This window comes from Ixodes scapularis, unplaced genomic scaffold, assembly GCF_016920785.2.
Source record: "Ixodes scapularis isolate PalLabHiFi unplaced genomic scaffold, ASM1692078v2 PGA_scaffold2__306_contigs__length_199485367, whole genome shotgun sequence".
Lineage (NCBI taxonomy): Eukaryota > Metazoa > Arthropoda > Arachnida > Ixodida > Ixodidae > Ixodes > Ixodes scapularis.
This window is the reverse complement of record NW_024609857.1, coordinates 54,353,783-54,368,355: the sequence shown is the minus strand read 5'-3', so window position 1 is coordinate 54,368,355 and position 14,573 is coordinate 54,353,783. Positions and strand designations below refer to the sequence as shown.

Genomic DNA, 14,573 nt, shown 5'->3' with positions numbered 1-14,573 from the left:
ACGTTTTGGTTATGTGGAGTTCAAGATCACATGACGCTCTCTCGACGCTGGATTGGCTGGTAGCGTCCGCCGCACTCGGACGAAGGGTGAAATGAAGTATAGACCCCAGTGAACATTTCATTGGAATGTGCCCAATACACACATCAGAACTTGTAAATTGTACAAAAATCATATATGGTATTGCATATTCTTATACTATTATTATATGATTTACAGCTTATCATGTTTACTGAACACATTTACACTTTTTTCACTTAGAGGGATTGCCACATCACCACATACGAGGCACGTGATAAAGAAATAATGAGTCACACTAAACACAACTCACTTCATGAAGAAGTAATACAAAAGAGCCCCTTGCAAGCCACATCATAACCCCGTGGGCACTTGGGAAGTGTTACGGCACCCCCCTTTCTCGAACTCTAAGTGAGCAGGCAGTGGCCCCAAGCATCGCACTGCACGGCTGAACCAGTGTGAACATCATGGTCTGCCATAAACGAAGCATGTAAAGCTTTCCTGTTTGGAGATCAAGTGACATGTTTGGTTTGTCTCAGAGGATTGCAGGCAACACGCTTCGCTTATCACTTGTCTCCTACGCGCATCTGTTTACTAAGTGGAAGCAGGGTAGAGGGGAGTGGTTTAGCCCTTGACTGAACCACAGCAGTATGTCATTAGGTGAAGCTTATTATGACATCAATTAGAATGTGTTAAATTGAACATTTATTGAACCTTGAGAAATGGGAAATACAATGTATGCCATTCCATTAAATAAAGAATGCTATCTGCAAACATGTAATGAAAAATATTACAGAATGAACTTGCACTCTACGGCAAACGCTTCAGTAGAAGACGCTATCCTCTTGCTCACGTACAAAGAAAATTATAAAGTTCTGGAAGACGACTATGGATAAGGAACTCGTACAGCTAAATTCTAAGCACCTCGTCTACAGGAGATCAGCATTAGAGTCTACTTCGCTTGGTGCAGCTGGGACCTGCAATAAATTCAATACCGCTTGCCATATCCCACAAAGTAACAAAGAAAAGCCAGTAATACATAAGTCTACCGCACGACATGTCCCAAGGACCGCTAGAAATTCTCGCTCGACTCATAAAACACTTCATGCGACAAAACCCTGCATTAAGGACCGATTGACCTTTGACAGAAAATAAGGATCTGTATTCAGCTGTGTCAAAACACGTGATCTAATGTAATAATTGTGCGGCCTTAAAGGGATGCTGAAGCGATATTTGAAATCTCATAAATATTGCCCGAACAGGCTTCACGGGATGGTACTGTACCTAAAAACGATATTCAATCAGACGGATGGTGCCCGGATTATTGTATTTCTTTGAATTATGAGCGAATCCTTGGCCGGAAGCCGCCGGCGCGAGCCGGTCCTTCTGAGAGCAGGCGTAGCGGAACTGACGTGCGCATTCTCCGCGTCCCCAGCGCCCCTGGTGACTCCACGCATTCTCCTTGTTGGTGCTCGCTTTGGTTTTTCGCTCGGCGGCTGGTCTCAGAGCGACTGGTACTGGTGTTTCGGAAGTCATGCCGCGGAACTGTGCCGCACAGGGCTGTTCAAACAGCGTGTGGTACAGCGGAAGGCCTATGCATACATTTCCATCCGATCCCACACTGCGGAAACTATGGATTCGCGTCGCCCGCCCCTCCCAACCAACGTGGGTGCCCGCCAAAGGCGACTGTCTATGTACGGACCACTTCGCAGAGGAGGACTACGTGAGGAGCCCAGCAGTTCTGCGAAGTCTTGGGCTGCCGGTGAAGCATGTTTTTCTGAAACCCGGCGTGGTGCCGTCGTTGTTCACGCGGAAGCGCAAGCAAGCGCAACTGAGCGGCGTCGAGGAGAAACGGCGACGCGAAGAGGTGGGTGTTCTCGCAGCGACTGAGATATTTTGCTTGTACTAGCGTCCAGTGCGTCCAGTGTCCACCGAGTCAGTGGCGTGTTTCGTGTGTTTCGCGCCTTATTCGTGATTCTGACTATGAGGTGTGTCAAAAATTTTCTTGGGGCAGGGAAGTGTAATCATCTGTGTACTTTTCCCAGGGGGATGTTGAGCTAAACCTGGGAGAGTGTTGGAAAGGGAATATATAAATTACTGGATATAACTGATTACAGAGCCGGGGGCAGTCACCTTGTATTACTTTAGCTCTCGGTGTTTGTAGTGTTCCAGATTGAATAATGTTTACTTTTATGATTTCTAGGTAATTGACGAACTGCTCAAAGAACCGCCACAAGCCACGGTCACTGAGACAACTGAAGTGGTGCTCAATGCATCAACCTCTTTTGCTGCCTACACTGAGCAAAGCCCCAAGGCTCAACATGATCCAATAAAGGAAACGAGTACTGGGACAGAAGAGCCTTGTTTGAGCTTGTGTATGTATGCATTGAAACTTCACTTGTCTTCCACCTCCTTGTATTGTGTAGTAGTCCTGCCGACTGAATCTGTGAAAACTTGTTTTATTCTGATATAGTGCATTCTCCTTTATTTGCTGTGAACAGCTTCCTGCACCAAAAATGCTGACCAAGCTCCTCCTCGTCTTCGGAGTGTGATTACGCAGACATCTGGCCTCCACAAAAACGAGTGTATGTATACCCACAAAGAGCAATTCTAGCAAGAGGCAATGCTAAACCGATGATGTTGTGAGCTGCTATATCCATGACGTGAAAGCATACCTCTGACACTGCCATCAGCAACTATTATTTCAAAAACCCACCTGAAAGTCATGCAAAAAAAAAAAATAAGTGCCAGCTAAGTGCATTTAGTGTACCTAAGGAAGAAACCAGCAGCCAACTGAAATACAAGTCCGAACAAAGCTATCGGCCGCGCCAGTTGTTTGTGTTTCTATTCTATAAAATCTACCTCTGCCGGCTCCAGTTATAGCTATACTTCGTTTCAGCTTCCGTCCGGGCGCAGCCAAAGCTACGTGTGACCGGAGCCAATCACACGCCGGCAATCGGTCACGCGATCTTGCCTGCACTTTTGTATCACTCCGCTGCGCCGCTGGTTGTCCGCGCCGCCCGCGTTCGTCGAGTATTTCGTTTGCTACGGGTGTATCAACGGTATTGTCTGCTGCAGGTTTAAAAGGAGTCCTTTCACGTTCTGAAATTTAATCACAGGGAATGTCAGTACGTAGTCTTGCCGCTGCCGTCTGTGTCCGAGCTTTCCACCTGTTTGGCATTTCGGCATAGTTTCGAGATGTAAGTACACATTGCCAGGTGCCCGACGACCGGGCCGTTGATGTTTCCTTGTAATGTCTGGATATACGAGGGCTCGAGGCGTAGTCCTTTTCACTATCTTCTCGGCGTTCAATGTGGTCGGTAGGTAAAGGGGTGTCCTGATTTCGCCGCGTATCAGTGAATTGTAGTGGCCCGGACGCTTTTCTTGTTTACAACGCATTTGCGGTACGACGCGCCCGGAGTCTCCTGCCGAATTTGAAAGTAGACATTCATCACGACCGCTCGCGCCTGACGCCCAAACGTGCCTTTGCGAAAGGACGTTCTGAAGCGACTCGGTGAGGAAGGCAGCGATGCACATGATTTGGCCATTATGGGAACAAAATGACACAGAAGAACTGAGCGCTGCAGCCGTGTTGCCAGCGGATGTACGCGTTTTCACCAAACCACATGCATTTACATATGCCAATAAAAACATAAACTTCAGATATTTAATTCCTTTCGTTGCTAATCATTCTCTGCAGTACACATCTCGAATGTTGTGCAATATTTACGCACAAAACAGTTATTTTAAAAATATTACTTTTGCGCTCTACTTTGTGGTGCGTAGGAATGCTCTTTTCGAAGTTGCGAACCGTCCCCCAGTATAGCTAACTCAGTATAGCTAAATCACTTCTTGAAATATATTTGTCTTTTTAATGTGTGTTCGTTTTAGCTGCCCGACACTCAGTAGACAGTCTTGAGATTCAGGAGGCAAGAGTCCCGTCCTGTTTAGTTTTTGGTTGTTAGCGAACTGGGGTGCCAACATATTTCTTTCATTGTCATTCAGCATTGAAAAGCAAAATGTACACACATAGCTGCCATACAGTTGTGGCTTTGACTAGCACGCAAAAGCAGAACCTTGGAATGTGACCATACACTCATTTGATGTCCCGTCATTCAGCATGAAAAATTAATTCCTGTTCGGTGTGATCGCTACATTTCTTCTAAACCAACTTACAATTAAGCCGGCTAATGTTGTGCATATAGCGTTGCTCTTCCACAAATGTTGTCAATTTTGTTGTAATACATTATAATAACACTTACAGGCATACAAGTTACCCCTGAAACTTCATCCAGGCACACTCAGACAAATCCTGTCGTCGTGACACCACAGTGTTCATCACCGAACCACGTCCCCCAGGCTCAATTAGACTGGACGTTGCCTGACGGGCAAAAGCAATTTCTAACATCACCATCGCTGCCGCTAGTGCCACCAGAGCCGCCTCAACCACCAGAGCCACCGACAGTTGTTGAGGAAGACGACTTCCAAGACGACTTGGAAGATGTGGATGGGGACTCCCTAAAAGAGCTTCAATCGAAACATGTAGAAGCAGACGTCAGCTACCGCCCCTCCGACGCCAGCTTTCGGATGATGTTGTCGGACAACAGCCTAAGGTGGGTATCTGCCAGCTGCACATTCTCTTCAGTGGCAAGGGTGACACTCACCTTCTATTTTTATTTCTGTATTTGTGTGTTATGCTTTGGGGTGTTACCAATATGATATGAACAAATTGAACCATCCTTCTGCCCATCTTTAGGAGTGAGGTTATTTTACAATCATTGTTTCTTTTTCTATTCTGATTACCAGGGATGACCACGTCAACACAGCTTGTCAGGACAATACAAGCACCAGTGGTGGTGTTGTGGACTACATCTCTGAACGAAAGTTTATCACTTTTGAGTCCTGTCTGGACGAGCTCCTGATGAGGTGCCCAAAGTGCACTGCCCTCATGCGCACCTCAAGGAAGAAAGTCAAGGGGACTTGTCTTTTTGTGTACCGCACTTGCGCTAATGGCCATGAGCTTGTCTGGAGTAGCCAGCCATGTGTGCACAGGAGGCCTCTGGGGAGCATACTGCTCGCCGCAGCCACCCTGTTCTCCGGAAGCGTGGTGAAAAAAGTCCTGAGGCTCCTCAACAAAATGGGTGTGCCCTGCTTCTCGTACAGGACATACTTCAACATCCAGTCCTCCTTTCTTTTGCCAGCCATTAGACGGGTATGATATATTTGGAGCTGTCATTTACTTCTAGACTGGGTTTTCTCTCATGGGTCCAAGCGAGTACCTAGCTGTTCATTGCAGATTGTGGCCACATAGACGTCAGAATCTGTCTCTACCATCTCGACATTCCCCCTGGAGCCAAACACGTTTGGCTCCTGGGCTAACGTAATGGCACTTGTATAGTGAATATATTCGTTTAAAACCCTCTTGCAGGTGCGTTTGGGTGATGTCTTGCACTGTGCTGTAGTTGGATGCATCCATTTTATAATTATTGTAATCCTCTTACAATGAATGCATCTGAACCTAGCACAGTGTCACAGTGGAAACGCGATTGTGTGAAGGGAGTTTTATATATGCTTTCGCGACTGAAAGCATCGTACTACCATGTTTTATGAATGACAAACTTCAAAAGGTTTGAAGATACAGTACAATTAGATACAGCCGTGTGCAGTTTTGCCTTATTAATACCTAAAAAATTGTGTCTCAATAATATACCGTAAAATACCGGGCAAGCGCCCACTCAAAATATAGAGATAATAACGATAAAATGGGGAATGGGCGCTTTTTCCGGTCATCAATTTTACATGTAAATGTACTGTGCATATTTTCTCAGATCTTAAAAATTTGGATATGGGCGCTTAATGTGGAATGGGCGGATGTGCGGTATTCTACGGTAGATACCTCCCATTCCTAGAAAAATTGTCCTTGATGGGATTCATTGATAACAATGAGGCAAGGGCAGAACATAATTAATAGAGAGCCCTAGCCACAAAAGGTTGCGTTTATTCAACCATAACAATTATTTACTTTGAATGGGAAAATAAACATGGCACATGTCTGTTACAATTTTGCGGCAGTAGCGGTTGCCAATAGAGATCTTCATAGGGGTTTATGACCCTAGACATCCAAGGTTCTGAAAACCACCCACCATAGGGTTGAGCATGAATTATATTCACCTGTGGAATATAATTGTGAGTCTTTAAAGTTCAGTGTTTAGGGTTGAATTGTGAGAATACATTTTCTGAAATGAACACAACTGAGAAAGGGTGGGGCATAAAGAGAGATCAGGTACTGATAAGCCAAGTTTCATAGCACACCTGAGTTGTAATGATAATTAGGGAGAATAAAACCCATGGATCTATTTTGTACAGCTTCAAGGCACTGGCAAGTGTCCCTGTGTTAGAACCCCAGGTGGCAAAGCGTACTTGAGTTTGGGTGGTATAGTGTTTCAGAAAGAAAAGGTTTCAGTGTTGAGGAGGTTTGGGAGAAATTACAATTCAGATAAACAAGCATGTGATTGGCATTCGAAATAATGTGCATACTTCATGCAACCTCCATGTGAAGTTAGACATTAATAGCCAAGCATATAATTGGCATAAATAACATGCATACTTCATATGTAAGCTCCATGTGAGGTTGCAGATTAAAAGATCTTGCTCATGATTCAATTTGTTAACTTTGCGGCTGATGGTCATGTGTTTAAATTTGTTTACTTTTAACGATGTGCCAGTGGTTGCACCAACGTGGTGCGATGCGCCAGTGGTTGCACCACTGTAAGATAGCTGTTAGCTATCTTACAGTATACAATGTGTTTGCTATCTTGCAGTATACAATGCAATGGTTAGCAAATAAACAGAGCCGACAAACATCTGTTTTTCCTTGCAACTGCTAGGTGTGGAACAGGCAACAGACCCAGCTGTTTGAGGAGGCTGCTGGGCGAGAGCTGGTGCTTGCTGCTGATGGCCGCTCAGACTCTCCTGGCCACTGTGCCAAGTATGGATCATACACCGTGATTGACGTCCAAAAAAACAATGTTCTACACGTCGAAACAGTGCAGGTGCAGTGCACTCTTATGCATGTTCTAAAGCTGTTAGTATGTCACAACATCAGAACCCATTTTCTCAAGGGAATTAAATTTAATGGATGTGACAACACATTTCAAGATGTCTTTTATCTGGTCTCATCAGCTTTACCTGCTTCAGTCTTGGGTGCTTAGACTTGCAATGTGATGGCTCAATACATTTTATTTTTATGCAGTCCAACGAGACAAAGGGCAGCTGGGCCATGGAGCTGGAGGGACTCAAAAGAACCCTTGTGGTTTTTGAAGCCAATGGACTGATTGTGGAGAGCATCATAACAGACCGGCACAGCATGATCAAGTCTTTCCTCTCCAAAGACCATCCACAGATCCGACACATGTTTGATTGCTGGCATGTTGCAAAAGGTAACCCATACATACCTCTTTGGCAACGTTACTAGAACAACTCAGTTGGGAAACTGCCAAACAAAAAAAAAGCCTACTTTGAAAAAGTGGCTTCGATGCATACTCGAGAACCGAACTAGAGGCGATCGCAACGCCGCCGTTTCTCCCGCTGCGGCCACTCTGTGAACTGCACATCTTCACATCTTAGTTCAAGTCGAGTTGCACAAGGGCAAGTGGTGCCATCTTGCAGTGCCATTTCACAGTAGCAATATAAATTAACTCATGTTTTGACCCACCGCTGAAGGGTGGTGCTGTTATCGTATTTACTTCGGTCCCGGTGGACGCGAGCAGTCCGAGTTTCAAGGTGAGTTTCTCAACCGAGGGGTGTAGTATTGTTGGTCTCTGGGTTGGCAAATAACGCCTCCATCAACATCCAGAGTAATCTGTTACAAACCCCTTCTAGTGCTGCCTGTTGCTAGTATAAACATGAGAGCCTTAGTGTGTTGCAATCAAATGGACAATGACTAAGTTAACCATACTTGCATTTATCGCTGCAGAATTTAATTTGCTCTAAGTACAGTGATACGATTGCTGCGCCATTTGTGTCGAGCTTTGCCGAAGGGCTAAACCTGCTGCATCCTCCTACATTTAGCTCAAACGTGAGAAACTGGTGCCAACATTGCACCAAAATTTGATTTCGCTTTAATACTACAATTTTCAGAACTTTTCATTTTAGCCGCGAATGAGGTATATCCTATTTTATCTCTCTGTCAGTGTCAAACACTGATAGTACTTGGAATTTTCGCAATATCTCATGTTTTTAGTAGTCACTGGCGTGAAAGTTAGCTTTGTTGAGTGTGCTTCTCACTGCGCTTTTGTGTACTGCATTGAAGCAGCTGCAGCAAAGTAAGTATGGTAAATTCGCTCATCTTGCTTTGCCGCAGTCCATTGGAGTGCTACAGGGAAAGCATCCCTCTAGAGTGGGACGTTCACGTAAGTGTCGCATATATTAAGAAAAGGAACTTCATGAGTGTTAATGTAACAGCTCTTAGTTACAGTAGAAATTCCTGATTTACACTGCGGCAATTACTTATGATAGGCTGCAGTATTCTGGCAATGTCTTATTCAAATTCCGGACTTAGTGACGATGCTCGCAAGAAAATGTATATGAACTGCTCTATAGGTTTATTTTTATTTGGACTCCGTTAATTTTCATAATTTAATGATGGTATCTTTTATTCTGTATTCATAATTTTTGTTTTATAGTAACCTTTAGAACCTAAATGGAACATTCATTTGTGTGTCTACAATTATTCTAACATGTTAGTGGAATATACTATTCGGTTTACATTTTATTTCATACCTAATGACGATTCACAGCAGACCATACTGTCCTTCATCGATGACCATCTTGTTGCCATGCCTGGTGCTTCTATGTGTGACTGAACAGCTAGATCTGCGTTTTTTAGGAACTCAAGCCTACTGTTGCACAGAAGTGCGAAGGCAAAGCACGCATGTTTTTTAGCTGGATATGCCAACACACAAATCTTAACACATAAAATTTGCAGTGGTATGAATAAAAATGAAGTGTGTGCTTGTGCCCCAAAAGCACTTTTTGCTGCTCCATAATGGACGTATGGCTGCCCCAGAAGTTGCTACAAAATGACTCGGGTCAATCGTATCGCTGCAAATAGTGCTATGGTGATTGGTATATGCCACCGCATTAACGTTAATCCCAGGGCATCCTTTGGTGCCGGTGGATGGAACTGTTTGTCTTGGAGAATTACAATAAGAAATAAAGCACCCCTCCAATTTTTACGAAATGACAGAACCATATGTTCAAAGGAAGCAGTGGTTCTCAAATGGGTGTCCGTAAAGACAAATCTAGGGTCTGCAGAACCGTCTGTTGTCAGTCAAGTTAAGCAACAAAACTCACACACTTGGAATGTCACAGTTTTATGTTAGGCTTCTTTATATGCCAATCAAACATGTCGATTCGCAATAGAATTACCATATTTTTCCAAGTATAGGTCTTCTTTTTGCGCACTGTTACCAAATCAAAACCTTTACTGATCACAAAGGGTGTCCTACCTTTATTCCTATGCCAATGGGGCTAGTTCATATAAAAAATTGGTGTTGAAAATAGGAGAGTTCACTGTGCTTCTGGTAGTGTCTTTTACTCTAAGCTTGGCATTTAGCAAGAGACATGTTTCCTCTTTTCTAGGCATCAAAAAACGCCTAGTTACAGCTGGGAAGCTGAAGTCTCTCAGCGCACTGCAAGACTGGGTGGAACCTATCGTCAAGCACTTGTACTGGTGTGCTGAATCGAGCGATGGAGCCCCGGAGGAGATTCTCCCAAAGTGGACGTCCCTGGTAGCACATGTGGCTGATGTGCACGAGCACGCTGACGCTATCTACCCCAGATGTCAACACGGAGACTTGGGCAGGAAAAAGTGGCTCTCTGAGGGTAGGTCAACCACAGTTCACAGCAGTTCTCAAATAAACAACCCAAACATGCATATGAAAGACTGGCATATAGGACGGGCAGTTGCGTTAGTTTTTAACGGATTCATTTCAGAAAAGTTTTAGATCAAGCACAGTTTGTCATCTACTTGCGTCCTGTGCTACCTCACCTGCCACAGTTAATACCTGTCTTTGCCCGTAACATTTCAATTGGAATGTACAGTCCTTTCAAAAGTTCAGAGCCAACTGTGTGCTTGGCTAGAGTGGGATCGCTCCTCTTACCACCGCTCGCTGGTTGCGCGATTTCAGAGAGTGAGGATGAACTTCGCTTTCATGTTGCACTTGCCTTGGTAACAAAGTCGTACAAAGTAGCAGGTGTGCCGTCCGTCTTGCCTGTGCTCATAGCGTGCTACTGCAGTGCTGAGGCACTGCCACAGGAAGGGACGATTTGCTGCCCCTGCACTTTAGAAACCAATCACCGCCGCTGTCACAGCGCTAAATATATTTGTTTTCTTTCCTCTCTTTAGATTGATCAAATTATTATGTTCTGCTTGTGCATAAACACGTTTTGTGTAGGGTTTACTTCATACACAATATTGTATTTATTACACTGTCTGCCATACTGCTCCATGGGGCATCTGTTGGACAGGGGTACTTGTGAAAAAACAACATTGTTCTCCAGGTCAGTATTGTTATCTACAAGGGCCAGAAGCTGGGCGACTTGATATTGCTTTACTTTGTAAAAACTGTGCAAAGCCAACGGTAGACTGAGTTGTTAACAAGGCAAACCCATTTTCACTGGTCTAAGAAGCATGCTACATACTTTACTTCCTGTGCCGAGAATGTTGTGTATGAGGTGCCACTAAGTTATGACCAGGTCGGCAGTGTTCAAATTGTTTCAATAATAGGGCACAAGAGCACCAAATAGCTGTCCTTATCAACTCGGCGGGCCACATTGTTGTACAAACAAAAGTGACACTTGGCGAAGTTCATCAGAGGTCCTATGGCAAAAAAGAAAGGGATAATATAAAGGCATCTTTATGCATGCCTCCTGACTTCCCATAGGTAAAGCCCGAGTAGATGACAAATTGTGCCTGACGAAAAATATTTCTGTACTAAATCAAGTGAAAGTTAGCACATGTTTGAGTTATATATGTCTTCCTTTATTCATGGCTTTTTTTTCCTTCTATTCCACTTGGTCATGAACAAATCAGCTCAATCCAGTTTCGATTCGTAAAATGAGTTTTGACATGAAGTGTTTCTCACATACTGGTATATATTGAGGTGGGGAGGACAACGATGTTGGCTGCCTGCCTACCTGGCTGAGGAGAGGTGCAAGTTATTCTCACATCTCCGAGCATCTGAAGTGACCATGCATTGACCGACATGAATACAGCCAAAATCCTGCGCCAGCATTTGTTTTTAGATGCGTGGCACTTATAAATTTTTCAATCAGTTCTATAGTATTTCCCGTTAATTTATAGGTGGGTGCTTGTTCTGATAATACTTTTTTTATTCATCCTAATGGAGTAACCAATCTTTTATTTGGTTGCATAAAGGTGGCATCTTATGTCTTCAGTTATTGTTTTAATGGTGGGATTGAGTGTAAAATATTATATTTCACCCAGGGCTTCCTGCACACGACAAGCTAAAGACCATTGTGCTAGCCAAGCCACTCCTGAAGGATGTGCCAAGTTTGTCAACGTCGGCGCAGACCTACTCGACCGAGTGCTACCACAGCACACTAATACATTTTGCTCCCAAGTCGACTCATTTCACTTATCGGAGTATGCAAGCAAGGTATGCAAATCTGCCGGATGTCTGCAGGCGCTTACTGGAGCTTGATCTTTTCAGGACATACGTTGCAGCACTTCATTTTAATGAAAATGGTAACAATCCGCAAGCCACCACGAAAGATGGCAAGAAGCGATACTCACTGAAGTTACCCAAACAGACAAAGCGAGCAACTGTTGCTCCAACGAAGGGACCCTGCACATATGGTGAGCATGTCTAACAAAGCAGGAGTCTCAGCTGCTAACATGCAGCTCCCATTACAGCTTATGTTCGAGAACTCATGGAGGAGACGCTGCACCTAAACAGGCGCTACTCCTCCTACAAAGCAGCGCAAGAGGCCAACGCCACAGATGCTCCCCCGCCGTTGTCGAGCAACTTCGAACGCCCCGACAAGAACTCCCTGATTGCGAAGCACCGCTCACGCTTCAACTGCTGAGGATTAGGTAAAGTGCAAATGCTGTGGATGTTTTTGTTTGTTTTCTGTTTAATTAACCTGCTAGAAGAAAATTTGGTCTTTGTATACAATTGTGAGACATGTCAAATAGTGATAGCTTTATTGCACACTCACTGTAACACAGGGCTTAGCATAAGCATCTGAGATGCCATGCTGTACTCCGTTCCACTATAACTTGGCGAACTGTAGAGGCTGGGGCCCCGCAACCCAGTACGGGCGTCGGAGCAAGGCACTTAACCGGACGTCATGGGAGCATTCGTGTCACTACGCCAAATGTGAGGCGCAAGGCCCTGAGGAACAGGCTGTCGTCTGTTAGCCAAGAGTTGTCTGCTCCGAAACAAACCAGCTTCGTATGAAAGTCCGCCACAGCAACATTTCCGTCGGCTAGAATAGCGAGCATTTTGCAAACGGTCCATGAGACAACCATACGCTCAATTTAGCCGCGAATCTGTGATGGGTGTTAATGACAGTGCACCGTTTTGAGTGGAAATGGCCGATTATACGGCTCCGATCGCAGGCGCTACAAGAGAAAAAAATTGGAAGCGGGTGGGGTTGCGACATCACTTTTTTTTTTTACTTAAATATAATTGGAACTTGTAAATTTGCAACTATTTATTCTTTATATCTTCTCGTTAGATATTGAGGTGCCTGAGTTCAATTGCTGTTTAAATAAAAAGAAGCCTAGAACTACTTTTTGTTGCAGATGGCGCTGTTGCTGTGGCGGTAACAAGGCCCTTGTGGCCTCGCCCGCAGAGTGTTATCACATGCCTTGCTCTGGTGCACTTATTGGGTCGCGGGGTGGCAGCCTCCACAGTTCGCCAAGTTATTGTGAAGTGGAGTATAGGTGCCACAGTGCAGACTTGTTCAGGTCGAATCATATTTTCAGCCCCATTGTTTACCAAGCTCTATCTGTAGATCCCAAGTGCCTCACAGGAAAGTAGACGCATAGGATGTTTTAATGTGCAGAATGTGAGCAGCTCTTCAAGAACAGCACTCTGCAAAGCCTTTGTAGGCTGTGCCTTTTGGAGCCGGGAACTCCTCCCGCACCCTGGTCACCACACAGCTGGGAAGGGGGACCCTATTTTCCTTTCCGAGTTTGCCATAGACCCACCACACGAACTGGCAGTAGGCTGTGTATCTGTACTTGCTGCAAGGATAACATAACAGAGTATCAGATTTAGTCACATGACTAGGAATGCACTAACAAGTATGCTGCACATCAGGAGACCACCACAAGACAGGTCTTCCTAGTTGCATTTTCATTGGGATGTGTATATTTGAATATACGGTCATCCTCATCATGAGGGTGAACATGCTGCATCGTTCGATCGCCACTACCAGGTGCCCAAAGGGGTGCTAATACGAATGAAAGCCACGGCGAGCTTCTTTCTTCTGCGCGTATGTAATCTACCTTTATTCCCGTTGACGTCGCTCTGAGATGCTGGTAGTGGCGATCGAACGATGCAGCACGTTTACCCTCAGAATAAAAATTAACATGCAACCGAAAAAAAAAAAAAAAAGGCTCTACGACGTGGGCAATGCAACAATCGAAGCAGGGGAGGCTGCTAGACGAGAAAGATGACGTTGTAGCAGTGTTCGAAAAACATGGCAGGTGGTATTGAGCAAATGGCAATGAGACTAGGTAGTCCGCCGACAATACTGCTGCATTGTTGCCAGTCCAGCTGCGATTTCAGCCTTGAGCGAGGCCCCCCCCCCCCCCCCCCCCCTTTGCTGGGGTTGTTCCATTGCCCACCATGTCATTTATTTATTTTATTTATTTGCAGATACTGCAGGCAGCAGAGCCAAGCAGGAAAGGGTTACAACAATTGTGACACTAGCAGACACTCAAGTTCCACTGTTCAATTGTGTTTGAAAGAAAAAAGAGTTTTGAAAAAGTTTGGTTCTGGCAAAATATGGGCGTATTACTTTAGAGTGGTTTAATCTTGTTGATCTGTGCAGCGCTGGAAATAATTACTGTTCACTTCGTCGGCCAGCACTGTTATGCGATAGTAAATAGAGAAATCTTAACCTGGCGACTTCATGGCGCAAGTGGAGAGGGCTCAGTTCCAGCTGCTTGAGCATATTTGTTACGGATGATGATGACCAATAGTCTGATGAGATACAACCTAGGAGCAAGACGCTGGATCCGCTCCACCCCAGTGATGTCTCTGATGAAGTATGGATCCCACACGATTGAGTACTCGAGGACTGGTCAGACTAGAGAATGATATGCTTAAAGTTTGACATTTGGGGGGGCATCCCTTTAATTTTCTGCGTAGGAAGCATAGCTTTCGAAATATTACTGATATGTTCGTCCCACTTAAGCTTTTTTTTTTATTGTTACCCCTAAGTATTCATAGTTTTTCTTCGGCTGCCACCAGGATGGCGTTGTCGGGCGATAAGCCGTAGTTTGTACCCTCCGAATAAGT

The 14,573-nt window shown here is 44.7% G+C and overlaps 1 pseudogene; it reads left to right on the top strand.

Annotated features, from left to right (window-relative positions):
- Positions 1-4,605: 4,605 nt before the first annotated feature.
- On the top strand, positions 4,606-14,312 carry LOC121836485 (annotated as a pseudogene).
- The last annotated feature ends 261 nt before the right edge of the window (positions 14,313-14,573 follow it).